The following is a 17,581-nucleotide window of genomic DNA, read 5'->3' on the forward strand; positions in this document are numbered from 1 at the left end:
CTCAGGGTACCTAGTGATTCGTTAACATTATCAGTTGGTCGTAATTACTGAAACTCTGGGTGGTCCACTAAATCGAAGGGTCTTCAAGCGAAGAAGTAAAAATCGCAAGGAACTGTGGGACAGTGAAGTTTTTCTCTGGGTTTAGAATTATACTAATCACCGGGGTTGGCTTGGTATCACTGTTCTCCCACACTACTTAAGCAGTGTTTTATTAGATTTAGAGTATTCTGTGGTATTGGATACATTTTGCTTAAAATTTCTTTATTGTAATAAGAAATTATTTTATTTAATGGCAAGAATTCACTTAATATTGATTTTTGGTACAAAATACAAAAGTGATTGGAAATTTTAGTCCTTTATAAGAAACTTCTTTATAATAATATTTTATAGCTGAATTATAGCTATATTTTATATATATTATGTGGATACCCACATTATTTGTTTTTTTTAATTAATACTTGCAATATTTGAGACAACAAAATTTAAAATAATATTGAAATTCTTGATCAATGTTTTATGAAATTACGTTAGTGATTATTAGTTGTGTCATAAAAATTGTGCTACCAATAATTTTCAAATTCAGTATAGATATTCTAAACAAGATATAGATGTTTTAACTAAAAATACTTTTCTTTGTGTCAAAAATCGGAGACCACTATGATCTTAGGTAGGTATAATATTTTAAAGAAATTTTTGAAGGCATTGCAGTATTAAAAGTTTAACATATCAGTGTGTGTTTATAATTTTACAATTTCTTCTTGTTTGCTATTGTACAAGCAATAATTTTTGTTAAACTAGCACATGATTAGAATATATAAACCGAAGAAAGAACAATTTATTACTTTTACCTTGAAATATAAAATGAAAATTACTGCAGAAGTTTTATTTCCTGGTTAAGTGAATCGAAAGTCGAATAGTAGAAGATCACTTTGAACATTTAAATGATTTATTTATGTATTCAATTAAAATTCATATCCTGTCCTAAAGTGATTTACCTCAGGTTCTATTATTGTATTTTATAAATAGAATTACTGAGCTCGACAAGGTACATAAGGGGATATTCCCAGTATCGTTGATTGAATAATCCTATTCAATCAACGCCAGTATACAGTCTCTGATACAGAATTGTTTAAATCGATAAAAATACGTCGTTTTCATTTGCATAAATTCAGGAGAAGAATATACATTGAGTGCCAGATGAGACCAACGTGGTCTCGTTCATTTCTGGGACGTAATTGCTGTGTGATACCAGTGTGGACTCATATGCAGCGTCGAAACATTTCGTTATATGAAGCAGCGTTGGTCTCGTTGTATTCATTTAAATCAATGGGATATTGAAACGTATGGCCTGACGGTCCAGTTGCTATATTTGGCCTTTATATACGAGACCGTTGTGGCACCCTACAGCAATATAACTTTTTTTGTTTTAAATAAAAAGTCGTAATTTGTAAAGGTTTCTATAATTTAAATTTATTTATTTACTTACAACGAAGTACATGTACATAAAAATAAAACTTTACTATACATGAAAACTTAAAATAAAGGGAACAAGAGCTTTGGTATTTTATATTTTCGTTGCGTTATGCGCTACAAAAAAACAAGATAATCAGTAATGTTTTTTTACAATTAGAGCACCTCAGTGAACTTTGTGGGGTTTTTCTCGAGGCCACCTTGGAACCCGATTGTTCAGAGATCTTCGCATAACAAATAACGCAACGTCTTCTATTAGCTCGGCTAACATCTTCCAATATATGTGAGGCTTCCTCGGACTCTTCATTATTTGGCGTAGAATCTTCACCTTCTCGCATTAGTCCCTTTACAACTCTCTAAATTTAGTAATTGACATATTGACATTGGCTATTTCTTGATATTAATGGATATTGGCAATTAAAATGACAATGATGAAAGTCGAATGTAAAGTGCACGTACAAGGGGATGTTTCAAAACCATTTAAAACCAACAGAGGACTGTGCCAGGGAGATGCACTATCATGCACGTTGTTCAACCTAGCGTTAGAAAAAGTTTAAGAGATTCAGGAATAAACTTAAAAGGTACGATATATACCCGTAGTATACAAAAAATGGCATACGCTGATGATATCGTCATAATTGAAAGAACCCAAAATGAAGCAGTGGAGGCTTTCACACGTATCAACACGAATACCTGTTGCAACACGTTTCGTGTTGCAACAGGTGCAACACGAAACGATAGAAATGGTAGAAGAATTCTGCTTTTGGTAGAAGAAACTTTATAAAACAATAATACGCCCAGTGCTCACATACGGATCGGAAACATGAGCAATGACGACCCGAGATGAAGAGTTACCCGAGTCTTTGAAAGAAAAGTATTGAGAACCATATATTGCGGAGTAAACGAACAGGATCTGTGGAGAAGGCGATATAACTTTGAACTCTATAGACTTTTTGGTGATGCAGATATTGTGAAGACCATCAAAATAAACCGCCTAAGGTGGGTGGGCCACGTTATGCGGATGGATGAGAGTAATCCCACTAAAATAACTATGCTAAACAGGCCGGTCGGAAGAAGAAGAAGAAGGGGGCGACCTAAACTCAGATATCTGGACGATGTACAGGAAGATCTGAGAGAGATTGGAGTGAGGGGCTGGAGAAGATAGACACTCGATAGGGAAGGATGGAAGAATGTTTTGAAGCAGGCCAAGGTTCACGAAGGGCTGTAGCGCCAACTGATGATGATTTCTTGATGAGCAATATAAGCATTTACAAGAAATGTTTCCGTTAGGAGTTCCAACGCCAGCTTTCTGTACCATTTTAAACTTCGCCTTAAGGAAGTGTTATAGGCTTTCACTTGATCAGATAGATCAATAAATGCCTTACATTTATTATAATCTATAACTATTTTTGGCTTCAAAATGTCTTGTCCTCTTTTCTTCACTGGAACCATCTCAGCCGTGTGCTTAGTACTTAGACACAGAACATCGCGTTTATCGCGCCATTTTTGTACCACAATTCCTTCCTTACATTCAGCAGCAACCATTTCATCCTTTTTATTTTCTTTTGAATAACATTTTTTGAGTTGAATTTTCGGTTTACACGTAATGTTCCTACAATATGGGTATTTCGCTTTAATATTTCAGTTGCTATCATGCAAGAGGTATACCAATTATCCGTGAAAAGTGTGCGTCCTTTGTCTAAGAGATTGTCCCTTAGATCCATGACAATTTTGGATGGAACTGACATTTGCTCGTTTTTGGATTTACCACAATATATACTAAAGTTGTAGGTATAACCCTGTGCAAGGCATAACTTGAACAACGTAATGTCAAACTTATGGCGTTTGTTTTGATATAGTGTAAAAACTTTAGCTGTCCTCTAAACGGAACAAAAGTTTAATCTATACATATATTTTCTGAAGGTACAATCGAGCTCTGAAATGTAATTCTTAATTTTTCTAATAGGGGCGTCAGTTTTTGCGAACTTTCGTCTGACAAAATTGCATTATTGCTGAAATGGAGCATCTTGAGTAAAAGTTGAAACCTGTTGCGAGTCATAACTTTGCAGATATAATTACTATATATTTTGTCTCGAGACCAATAGCTCCTCAGTTCAGGAAATGGACATAAACCCATCCAGAGAATAATAATTCCGAATAGTTTTTCTATTTCACCTGAGTTTGTTTGTTTCGAGGATTTTATGCGAGAATTAGGATAATCGTTTTTCTCAATGTACTGGTCAACATACCGATTAGTTTCAGTCACCTAAAAGTAAAAAAATAATTAAAAAATCCAAAAAAATTATTTTTGCCTATTACCATTAAGTTTATGATATCCTCATTTACAAACAATTTGTAAAAATCGTATGGAGTTTTATTGTACATAGTTTCATACAATTCCGCTCGAAATCCAGTACCATTTTCGTTTGCCACAAAATCAAATTTCTTCAGGTAATTGCCACTGACTGGCTCCTAGACATATGTAGCATTAGTAACTTGTTGGTCCTCTTCTTCGTCAGTTGTTAAGAAAACCTGCATTTGTTGAATAACAGCTTCAATGGTATTTGCTATATTCTGTTGTGGTTTATTGACTGGTTGGATAATTTTACTAGATGTCGATGAACCTAAGTTCACTTCGTGTAAATTGGCAGTACGTTTTGAGCCATATATTTTTGTTAAAACTTTCTTCTTCTTGCATTGCTGATATTCTGATAAATCAGAGTCAGACTCGTTCTCTGATTCGGGTTCAAATTCATCTGATGTTCCGTCGGGTTCAATATCGTTCACATCCTATTCGTCGGAAAAACATTCTTGCAATAACTTTTCTAAACGTTGCTGTTCTTTCTCAAAAATAGACATCTTTACTGACTAAAAGTTCAACAACAACTGAACCGATCCGATATTGTAAACAACGTTCGCGCCGTGACGTAAACCTTTGCGAGTCGAAATATGTGAATATATTACATCAGCATGGTATGGTGACACATTGGTCTCAGTGGACAGTTCAGTTGGCAGTACCTATGTTCTGCGCGAATTTTTTTTTCTGATTTGATATCTACAGTGTCTCATGAATAAATTCAACTAAAAAAGGAATCAGTTAGCTCAGCTAGTATTCCTGTATAATACCACTTTTTCCAAAGTCGATTTGTTTAGTTTTTTTGTGAATATAGGCCTATTTTTTTAACACTGATTTTTTATGAGTTTCTTCTATAAAACAAAAATAATAAAAAAAAAAGTTTGATTTAGTCTACGTCATGACAAAAGAACAAAATCTGATGCCCAATTCCATTACAGTCAGCAGAACATCACATAATATATGAAAAAGTACTTGAAGGAACAGCTGTTAAATTTGATAGTAGAAACATAACAAAAATAAAGATAAGTTTTGAAGAGCGTACAATAACAATAAACACATAATATATACAGATTTCTGTGATTCGCCCAGGCCATATAGCGATTTTAGATCTTACCATACTTAAAATGAAAATGTTGTAGTGTCACTAATTTTGTCATTTAAATTAAGTTTATGCATCAATTTACCATTAAAAAAAATATAACCAATTAACTAACAATATGCTCATTGTCATTACAAAAATCCAAACTATTATTACAGAAAACGTTCTAAACATCTTTGAATTGACCACTTTAATTTCATTTAATGGCTCCAAGTCGTTTTTGTTCTGATAATTTATTGTTGAAAGGTATAATTTGTCATCGTCGTTAATAGCCTTGCCGAAACTAATGCTTGGTTACATTTTGCATCAGTTTACTGTATTAACAGAAAATTTGTCCAAAATAACGAGTTAGAAACACCGCACGCGATATAAAAAAAATAGATAATAATTGAAGGTAATTTTTATTACAGATAACCTGTAACTGATAACACATAAAAATAGAAGTGTAGGCTTCTTAAAACAGGCTTTGGTTATTTTTTAATATTATAGTTATACATTTGTAAGATAGCATGTTAAGTGGAATACATTTAAAATGGTAATATGAGGCTTCAACGCAATAGTTGGCAGGGAGAATGAGGGACTGAAGCATCTCATGGCATGAAAACGAGGATTTATTGGTGGACTTATGTACTGAATACTACCTATAATCATAGGAGGAACCTTGTTGCCGCACCCTAACTGCCATAAGGTGACTTGTCGCAAGTTCAGTGACTCACTGCAAAATATTAGAAATAAGCGGGATTTGATATGCTAGTGACTACCACTGCCGCAATGATCATCATCATCATCATTGGCTTTTACAACTCTTCGTGAGTTTTTGCCGCGTTTACTATTGCCTTCCATTGATTCCGATCCTGTGCTATTATTTCCCATGGCCTTACTTCCATCTTCTCCAGGTCTTCCCTGACTGCGTCTTTCCACCTTTTTCTAGGCCTTCCTGTCGATCTTCTACCATCTGGTCTTTCCCAAAACACATTGCTAATCAGTCTGTCGTCATCACTCCGTACCACGTGGCCTGCCCATCTTAATCTATTGGCTTTTATGTATCTTACGATGTTTCCTTTCTTTTATGTATCTTACGAAGAGAGTCTCTATTTCATTGTTGTATCTGCTCCTCCATTCCTTTGTCACGCTGTCCCTGCAAGGACCATATATAATTCGCAGGATTTTGCGTTCCCATACTAATAGCTTATTGATTTCTTTCTTTCTCAATGTCCATGTTTCACTTCCATATGTCACTGCTGGTCGTATTATTTGTACATTTGGATTTTGGCACGCCTTGAGAGAAGCTTTGACCTCATTAGATGTTGAATGGCAAATAATGATTTATTCCCCGCCAGTATTCGTATTTCAACCTCACGTTCTCCTGTGTTTTCACTGGTAATTGTTGCTCCTAGGTATTTGAATTCTTTGACCACCTCAAAATTATGATCGTTTATGGTAATGTTTTGTCTTATTCGCTGTCGTTCCTTTTTTGATACGACCATGTATTTAGTTTTTTCTTCGTTTATTTTCAGGCCTACGCTTAGTGTTGCTTCTTCAAAGTTCGATACCATATCCTTAACTTCCAGTGTTGTCTGTGCTACTGCATCTACATCATCTGCAAATGCGAGAATAATCTTTGCTCCTCTGGCAGTTATGTCTGGTTTGACTCTGGTATAGATTTTTCGCATTGCATATTCCAATGCTAGGTTAAATAGTAATGGGGACAGCGGGTCTCCCTGTCTGAGTCCGGTGCTTATGCCGAAAGCCTTTCGTTTTGCCTCCTATTCTAATTTCTGCAAAGGAATTGTTGACACACATTCGCGCAATCATGGTCAGCTTCTATGGTACGCCTAACTCCATCCTAACTGCCGCAATGATGGCAACTTTTAAACTGAAAATATTAGAGCAAATAATCGCAATAGCTTGGAGTAAAGAAATTTGAGGTTGGACACAGGAACATAAGTGTTCAAAAATGTCCCGCAAAAGAAATTTGTATCCAAATTATAAAAATATTGTGAAATTCTTTCCAAAGCTAAAAAATTAAAATCACTGTAAAGGATTGCTGGAGGAAAATAAAGGCCACTTATATAGAAATCGGGGAATATGTCTTGGGGAAAGAGAAAGAATTGGATGGCAGAAAATATTTGGAACGAGATTATCATAAGAAAGGAACTAACACAGAAATTAAATCAAAGCAGAACACAAGCATAATAAATTAGTGGATAAAAGAAATATATAGTGGAAAATAAGAAGTTTAAAAATAGGTTTACGTTGGGATATAAGAGAGTGGCGTGATAGCTGGACTAGATTCCAAAGAGCTGTATTAGTAAAAAGCTTGTAAACTTAAAAATTAATAAAGATAGACTAGTCAAAAAGAAAGTCTCTTTAACAACTCGAAAGCAACAGCTCAACAGGTGGGAGAAATACTTTCAAAAACTTTTAAACCAAGAGGATAATGGGAAAGAATGGAAGGCAGGAAATACCGGCAGATCCCTGTTGGTGCTTTCTATATATGAAGAAATAAAATATATGCAGAATGTAACAATATGCAGTGATGTATGTTAATATTGCTACTGAATTACTTAAGGCAGATAAAAATACCACTGTGCGGTTACTTTCCATGCTAACTCAAAGGATTTGACAAGAAGCAATATCATCCGAAAAATAAAAATAAGCTATTATTGTCAAACTTTCCAAGAGGGAAGATATTACGAACTGTAATAACTGGAGAGGTATAAGCCTACTCTCGGTGTCTAGCAAAATTCTAGCCTGGATTATAATGAACCAAGTTAAAGAATCTGTTGAAACTAAACTATGAAAGAAATATTCAGGCTTTAGAGCACATTATAGTTGTGTGAATTTTATTAGCAGTCTTCGTATGATCCAAGAGCAAAGCAAGAAGTTCCAGGAAACACTTAACCTGACTCTTATAGATTTTTGTGAAGGCTTCTGATTTTGTAAAACGTCGGGTATCCTGGGATGTTTTGTACCAGTTATGCTATATTTCGTAAGATAACTAGCAATATAAGTGACATATATGAAGGATTTTGATGTCTAGTGTAGCACCGTGAATGCAGAAGTTAGACAAGGCTGCATTATTTGATTTTTCGTCTTAGTACTGGTGGTTATAAGTTATAAGTTGTTATAAGCAAGTCACAAAAAATAGGAAAAGGGAAATTAAGTGGGATTTCCAGTTATCTAGACGACCTCGACTTTGCCAACGAAATCTGTCTGTCGAAAACTTGAATTAAATACATTAAAGCAGGAAACTGAAGCTGTAGGTCTTAGGATTAATATTCCTAAAAACAAAAAGAAAAGATTAAAAGATAAAATATAGATTAGTCCTTGAATTTTTGAAATAAGACGGTAGAAACAGTTGACTTCCTTGTTTATATAAATAGCGTTACAACAATGGACAAACTAACGCTGCATTTGTTCAGCTCCAAATTATATTAATAGATGCATGTTCCGAAATACCAAGCATCGTATCTTCAACACCAACGTTAAGTCTGTTATGTTGGATGTTTGTGAGATCTAGAGATAGAAAATAACATTATAGCTCTAGTGACTTATCAATCGTAGTTTCAGGCGAATCATAAATATTGTGGAGAAAGATACGACAAACGAGAAACACGTCGTATCTGTGTTGTTGAAACACAGATAAGAAATCGGTACACGTGGAAGTGGAGGTGGCTTGACCACACTCTTCAAAACCAGATGCTTCTATTTAAAAGACACAGTTCTGAGTTGTAGTCCCCAAGGAGTGACGAGGCGAAGTATACCACGAGGTACCTAAATGATAACTATTTGCAAGGAATCACTCAATATTGGAAAGACGTCAGACGACCTGAGAGGCCTAGCTAAGAATAGAGACAATTGGCAAAATCTTTTAGATATCATGTGCTCCTCAGAATTAAGATTATAAAGTATGTTGTAAAGTTTATAACAAAAAAAAAATTTAAATAAAATTATTAATCATCGCCAAACAGTATACTCGTGATACATAAAACACTTGTAAAAACGAGTCCTATTCAAGGTGAATTCCAATTTAAGCTTAAATAATTTTCGATATTTTAGATTACCCAGTCTATTATTTTTATTTTCTTAACGTTTATCCAACACCTACTCTTTAAAAGTTTTATATGCTTATTATTGTGAACATTTTTATATAGATGTAACAGCAAGACCAATAGATATCAGAATAAGTGAAAATCAATTTAAATAAAAAATAGAGAATTTGATAGACCTTAGATATGTAAATATGCATGAGACAATGGACATAGAGTTTAGTGGAACAAGCGGCTCTTGTTATATTACATGAAAACAATTGTGTCGTAAATTCCTAGTGAGAATGCAGTAATAATAAATATATAATAAAATATAAATATAATAAATATAAATAAAAAATATACATTTATGTTTTAAAATAACATACATACATATAAAATCAGAGTTTAATGTTAATATTCAGAGTCAACTAAATGTAAGACCAAATATATACCATGTCTGGATAGTATCATGGGTTTTTTTTCTGGTTTCTTACTTATTATGGCATCACTAACAGGAGAATTTTAATGTCATTATTGCATGTGCATATTCTTGAGTTAAAGTTGATTTAAAATAATCGAATTAACTATCTTCCAACAAAGTCGTCCCAGGAACGCAACTCAAAAATATAGACAATATCATTTTGAAGTCATTTACTTTAAAATGCATGACGTATGTCTAAATTATCAATGTAAATGTATCAGATGCATATTAAAAATATACAGGTAATCCCTAAAATAATGGGTGGATAAAGTTTTGAAATTGGAATATCGTTTTGCAGATAAATACGGACCGTGAAAGATGAAGTTGACCTTAGTTTCATATGATAAAAATCTATTCATAAAATTATAATTTAAATCAATTTTTGTACATTCTTTCCATATTAAATTCAATTTTGTGTAAATGTTCTTTGTCTTAAAACATATTTTAGTATCTGTTTGTCTTTGGTGACTGCCTTTGTGTTTTTATTCACTTCTAGTATGTACGCAGAAAATTACCATATTTTTTATTAGTGTTATAGTAAAAACACTTGTCGACAAATAACAATACAACAAGTATTTCTTCCCGTTAAATTACTTTACGGAATCTGAAGGGTGTTGACATTTAGTACTTAAACAACCATTGCCCGTGAACGATAAAAACAAAGAGAATTAAAAACAAAGTGAAATCAGCATATTAGACAAGGAGAAAACCTCGAAAAAGCATTCTCATTTTTGAGTTATAAACAATTTAAAACTAAAAAAAATGAAAAATTACGATTTTTAAGGCTGAAAAACACAAATAAAAAGTATTTTTGAAGAAATCAACAAACGCTTAAATTTGAGTTCAAACCTTCTTGTATCAAATTCTGATGTTAATTTTGGGCTTATTTTATTATAAAACATTATTTTTTAATTTTTACTGAAGCGCTTATGATAGGACGGGCGCTCGGGTGGCCGTGCCTTTGGTCTATGTTCATACATTATGGAGATTCGGCGTTCTATATAGCGTTTCACGTTAAGAAAATAACATTAGGCTTATGGAGATCAGTGTTACCAAAACTCTCAGGAATGCGGTTTACTAGATTGTCGATATATTTCTCGACTTTCCATTTTCAATTAACATTTAACTGTAAAGTCAGAATAACAACTGAAGAACCACAAAGCCTTATTTATTATCATTATCTAGTTTCAGAGAACGACATAAAATCGCTGACATACGTACACCGTATTATAAGTTGCAATTAGTAATTAGATATATGCATTCCAAGCCGTTCGTTTATTTGCTTTTAAATCTTTAATAGCTGGCAAAGTGCATGATTTAACTAAGCAATATTTTCTACTGATTTCTATGATTCATGGTATATGATATTCTTACCGAAAAACAAATAAACTGTCGTTACTATAATTAAAATAAGATAAAATAAAATTATCTTTTGTAAATACTATTTATTTAATTAAAATCATTTTCCCTACTTTTCATCTCTTGTTTCGAATGGACACTTTTGGTCAATAACGTTAAAAAACGTTAATTTAATTCATGTCTGTGAAAACGAAAATACAAATTATACAACCTTGAATCGTGCTTGCGTTCATCGTGGCATCGCTGCGTTTCTATCGTCCATAAGAAATACATGGCCCTATCTCCGCAATGTTATTTTCTTAACGTGGAACGCTGCATAGTTGCTTTTGTACTTTTTTTTCTTTAGTTTTAAATTTTAAAAAGTCGAAAACAATCACCATTACAAAAAAAATTCAGGAGAACTTTTTTTTCGGAATGATCTAAAAAATATAAAAAACAATTATCAGACTGAAAAATTTATTTTTAAAATTTGTTTAACCCTTACAGACCCTGTACTTACAATCGTGAGTGTCATAACAAACTACTTAATAAAGTTCAAAATCATTTATGACTTGGTTTAGACCCGAATCGTTCGATTATGTTATAAAGCATACCTACCTTTTTCGGCGGAAGTAGGGTTAGTTTGCAAATGCGATGAAGAATGTATTTCTCAAAGTAGTGTTTTAGTGTGACATTTAGCTTACCTAAATATGTAATAATAAATTAAATCTTTTTGTTATAGATTAAAGTTTTAAAATTAACTTCGACGACATACGAGCCAATCCGGATGGAATCTATGAGCTTTTGGATGATATTAATTCTGATTTTGAATTCGACGACGAATGAGACGAAAGACGATGATGAGTGGCAGCCTACACTTGAACCTACATGGCCTACTTATGAGTTAGAAAATAGTGACTCTGATGATGACAAAACGATAAATGGAAATCTTGCTTCAAAAAATAATGCTTCAAATCCAATCGCAAAAAAACATGAAAATAAAAACAAGAAATGTCACAAAAGAGAGCAAAGTTTTACGTGGGAGAGAAGAACATTTCATCAAGTAGATGTTTCAAATGAAGCAATTGAGGCTATTGGAGAAGTATTATTGCCATTTTAATAATTTAGTAAATATTTACCACAAGAATTTTTTTGATTTGACCGCAGTACGTACAAATGAATACTACGTACACAAACATGGTAATCTAATAAAGCTACATGTAACTTCTGAGGAAATTAAATGATGGAATGCATGCAGTTATGGGATGCATCAAATATTCAAGAATACGTATGAACTGGCAATTAAATTTTAAACACTTTACCGAAAGGAAGTCATATATTTTTTGACAGATATTTCAATTCTGTAACATTAATGGAGGAATTAAATAAAATGGGTGTGTATGGAACGAGTACAGTTATGATGAACATATTACAAGCACCTGTAGTTTTCAAAAATGACAAAGAAATGCCTAGAGGAGAATCTGAACAGTTTACTAAATGTGATACTACGTGCGACCAAATGATGGAATTATATAGAAAATATTTTAAAACTCGTAAGTGGCCATTCAAAGTAATCCTACATTTTTTCGATTTAGCATTAGTAAACAGTTGGATGAAGTATATTGAGGACTGTAGGGCTAATAGTTCTCACAGGATAGCTTTGGGGGAGTTTCTGATTGGAGGTTTGAGACCTAAAAGAAGTAATAACACAGAAGATGCAGGGAGCGAAGACTAAGAAAATGAAGAGATTTTGGGAAATCCTCAAAAGAAAATGAAACGATTTCCGGTTAAATTACCTGAACAAGATAAACTTTACGATGGGTATGAACATTGGCCTCTGGATGATGATTTACAAAACCCACTTTGTTGTCGGTTGGAAGCTTGCCAAAGCCGTTCACGCATACGTTGTAGTAAATGTATTGTTTACTTATTTGTAAGTAAAACCAAAAATTGTTTTTTTAGTCCAGAAGACTTTAAGTCTCAAAATATACAATTGTGAGGGTTTTGTATAAAAAGAAGGCACACAATTGTGAGGGTCCTTAAAAACGTCCGGAGTGAAAAAACTCTAAAAAAAATTAAATGTCATTTCCAACCCAAACACAACCCAAATATTTTTCCCAAATATATTTCCAACCCAAATACAACCCAAATATTTTTCTGCAAAACCTTATCTTGTCGTGGGTTTGTAAGGGATAAAATAATTGTTTAAATAAATTAGGACACTTTTAACATGGACGAGTTCTGAAACCTTTTTCTAGGATATCTTATGATAAAATGATAGGATGAAAGTGATTATGTAAAAATGTTTCATGGGAATATTTTTTCGAACGAACCTAAGCTTTTTGGCTTGTCTGTATGATACATGGAGCAACAAAAGAAGACTAATTATGTATTAATATTTTTATAAGAACCTTCTTCTTCTTTCAGTTTCGCTCTTATCGGAGATTAGAAATCATTCTGGCAATTATATTTTTTTTCTGACGGATATTCTCAAGTTAAAGTTGATTTAATATAATCGAATGAACTATCTTACAATAAAGTAGTCCCAGGAACGCAACTCAGCAATATTGGCAATATCATTTTAAATTCGTTTATTTTAACAATAATATTGACCATATAGGTATGTCTGAATTGTCAATATAAATGAGTCCGATAAAATTAAGTTATTAGAAGCATTTTTCACCAAGTAACAAAAAAGAAAATTTGTTTAATTTATTAATGTTTTGTATTTTGAGAATGATTTTCGAAGTGAAAATTGAAACGTTAATAAACTTATTTTAAACAGAATTGTGGCTTATTCCCAATGAAAATAGTCACTGCATTAAGATGCCACTAGAAAATAGCTTCAAAACAATTATAATTTTGTTGGTTATACCTTAACAGTTCAATTAAACTGTATCCGCACCATTCACGAAGATTGCATAGCCACGATATTTTACATTTTCCTACGCTGCTTCCGCCTTTGATTTCTTCCTGCATTATATTCCTTAATAGTGTTACAGTGTCCAGACCTCAACCCTATGCACAAGGGTGGAGAAAATATAACATCGAAGCATTGATTACAAAATTGACTACAATTTCAATATGGCATCTTATTTCTTTTGTTTGGTCAGTATCTTCTGTGATCCACGCTCCAAGGGATTTTATAAAGATATTTGTTCAATTTTTGTATGATCTAGTACTAACTTAATTTTAATGTTGTGTGCTATTGTAAATACCATGAACTTCGTTTTCTTAAAATTTATTTTTAGTCCATAATCGTTGCAATGTATATTAAGTTGATGAGCAAGGTGTTGCTGTTCTAGTCTTTTCGCCAAAAGGACGGTATCGTTAGCATATCTCATGCTAATTCTGAGATGGCTTTACTGTATAAATTAAACAACAATGGTGATAAAATACACTCTACGCCCACTTCACAACGAATCTGGATATCTTCAGTCAGTTCATTTTTAACTTTCATTTCGCTGTTTGATTACAATAGTGGCTACATATAATTCTAATATCTCTATTATCTATGTTTTTTTTTTTAACAAAATATCTTTGAGCCGATTATGCTGCACTCTGTCAAATGCCTTCTCAAAATCAATGAAACGGGTATATACTTCCTGATTCATATATAGACATCTCTAGAAAAGAAGACTCACTGCAAAAAGTGCATCCTGTGTTCTTAGATTTTTCCTAAATCCCATTTGTGTTTTACTTATGCTTTCATCTAATTTCTTATGTATTCTATTGTGAATTACTTTTAAAAACAATTTCAAGATATGACTTAGAGTTAGACGTGTTTTTTCATTCCTGTCAGTCCTCTAATTCTTTTATGCATGTTAAAAAAGTCATATTTTTTCTCAGTTTCTTCCAGTTCTTGACACTGCCCATGTAGCATTGTCTCTTTTATCACTGCCCATGTAGCTTCTTTTATTTTATTTTTAATCATTCGATCGGTTTCATTATATTTTATCGGATGTTTTGATTTAACTGATTTTCTTTCATTCATTCATAATAGTATGTATTCATGCATCCAGTATTTATGTTTGTTTTCTTTTGTTTGAAGTTTTCATTTCCTGTTTTAATTATTGCTTGTTTTATGTTCTCCCAGTTCTTGTGCATTATATATAAAAGTGTTTTAACAGTTTGTTTCTTTGCTTGTGGTTTAATCAATTCTACTTTGTGTGGGTTTTTAATTAGCTTCAATTTGATTAGTAATGTGATGGGGTTATGGTCTGAACCGATATCTGCTCCAGGGTAAGTTTTCATATTCGTTTTATTTCCAGGAAATTTCCATGTATCTTCTTTTTGGTAGTTTAAAAAGTTTATTACCTATTACAAATTCTTCTATATGACAAAATTGTATTAAACGGTCACCACGTTCACTTTTATTTCCTAGATCATATTCATTCACATATTTATCTACTCCTACCTGTTGTTCTGAAGCTATTTTCTTGTGGCATTATAAAGTAATTACTATTTAAATGGGAATAAGCCACAATTAAAGGTTAAAGTACGTTTATTGAAATTTCAATTTCCACTTCGGAAATCGTTCTCAAAATACAAACATTAGTAAAAATTATTAAAAATTATTAAAAACAAAATTTGTCTTTAATTCACTTTAATTGTGGCTTATTCCCATTTAAATAGTAATCACTCTTACCTGGCCAACTTTGGCATTAAAGTCACCCATTATTATTATAGTGCCGTGTTTCTTCATTGACTTTAAGACTTGTTCCAAATCATGGTAAAATAGTTCAATTTCGTCTTCATCTTTTTCTGCCGTCGGAGCATAAACTTAAATAAAATTTACTATACCTTTCTTAGACTGAAGTTGTAATGATAAGATCCTATCAGAATAAGGAGTAAAACTTATTCCATCGTAGTTGACCTTTTTTTTCAACTCAGATAGCAACACCATAGCGATGATTGCCCTCGTTGGTACTTGAATAATACATGGTTCCGTAATTTGTTTACCTAAACTTCTGAAATTCCAGGTTACTACTTTTAATGTCTTAAATACACAGGGATTTCTCTGGTTTACAACCTGGGAGGCTCTGTGGTCTACAGCTATTTCTTACCTACTGGATCTTGGATTCCGTGGGCCATAATCAGTAAGTTTGTTTACTCTTTTTATCATTTGCCATTTATGACTTTACTGGGGGTACTGTATGAGTCTGTAATGCAGTGGTTCCCCGATGTCTTCTGCATCTGTACGCCGTTGATCTATTTTAGTATTTTGATGTTCATCTGATTTTATAAGAACCATGCGATTCTAAATTAAAAACAAAAATTAGTAGAAATGTATGATTTTGTCATTATATTATTTGGAATCTTTATACGAAATATATTATGCCTTTGTATATTCTTGCTTGGATTTTTTCTACTGCGTTCGTTATTGAGAATTACTTCTAAATATGTGAGAATTTCTATCACATTCATTATGTCTTTTCTAGTTTCAATCGCAACTTTTATCCTTGTTTACTTATTTATATCTTACTATATACAGATCTTTACACTGATTAAGGGTCTGAGGACTTCTTTCCATACGTCCAACTGCATAAAACTAGTTCGATGGAATTAAAAATTGAATTTCCAGCGCTTCATCCTGGGTCTTTAATTTTGTTTTTTAAGACAGACTTCACATTTTGATTTTTGGCCTCGAAGGTACTCCAGCACACATTTTATTTAGGAAGTTTTTCAGCCAATCCACCCTTTTTTAATAAAGTATTTTGTGATATTACAGTACTCTTCATCCCATATATCAACGCAAAGTACTCTACATACCTGATATCCTTAACATAGAACTTCATCGATTAGTTTTCTAAGGGTCCTATCTCATTACAAGACACCATTTTGTCTCGGAAGTTTTGGGGATCACTGTTCTTAATCACCATTAAAGAAGTTTTTTTACTTTTACTAGCACAAAATTTTGGGAAAGAAGTTGCAAGTTTATACTATTGTTTTCACCCAATTTCCAACGTTAAAAAAAGGCGAAAACGTTAAATTATCTAGGTCTGAACACTACTATTACGTTATTAAAATAGATATAAGAACACATGATGTGTCGAATGAGAGCTTATAACCCATAGATGGCATTAAAGCTGAAAAATTCGCCCTTGGACTTTTGGTTTCAGAGTTTGCAACCAGAAGTAACACATTATAGTCGCCGAAACAGTACGGTCTGCTAAATCAATGGACGCGCAATGAAAAGTTAAGCTCAAATATTAAGTTCCAATTTTAATGTCATTTCTGGTTAAAAAATTATGACCGAAAGTTTGGCAAACATGACTCAAAATTAGTGAAATCGTATATCGACTGTCACATAGTTACAAGAAGAGTTTAAATATCGACTTCTACCGGAGGACTTACGAATTCCAATTGCTTGCTTTGTAATTTCATCGTGGAGAGTACTTTTGTTAGAAGCAGTCCATTTAGCAGCCTGTGTGACATCAATTCTACCTCGAGAAGCCGTTGGAGTTTTCCGCGGTATGACAACCTTGCTAGTGTTAACATTCTGGTCCCTAATATTTGTAAGATTATTTTATTGTTGCTTTAAAAAAATCATTGTCGAGGTACTTTCAGTTTTTTATGTATTGTGTAAACGTATTTTAATTTTCCTCTAATGTTGGTTTCTGTTGTATTGTAATGTTGTATAACTAGTAGCTCTTCCTTAGTCTGCGGGACATTCTTTTTGGAAATAGTTTTATCAGTTACTGTCTATTTTGTTCTTTTTAGAGTTTCTTGTTTTTTATTTTTGTTGATTAGGTCTATTTTAATCTATCCAATATGGGAGAGTGGGTTGATTCCTACAGAGC

At 32.8% G+C, this 17,581-nt stretch overlaps 1 protein-coding gene across 2 annotated transcripts in view; it reads left to right on the forward strand.

Moving 5' to 3' along the window:
- Positions 1 to 17,581, forward strand: part of snu (ABC-type transporter snustorr) — a 415,588-nt gene that overhangs the window by 149,024 nt on the left and 248,983 nt on the right. The window lies entirely within an intron of this gene.

The sequence above is a fragment of the Diabrotica undecimpunctata genome, chromosome 3 (genome assembly GCF_040954645.1).
Source record: "Diabrotica undecimpunctata isolate CICGRU chromosome 3, icDiaUnde3, whole genome shotgun sequence".
Taxonomy (NCBI): Eukaryota; Metazoa; Arthropoda; class Insecta; order Coleoptera; family Chrysomelidae; genus Diabrotica; species Diabrotica undecimpunctata.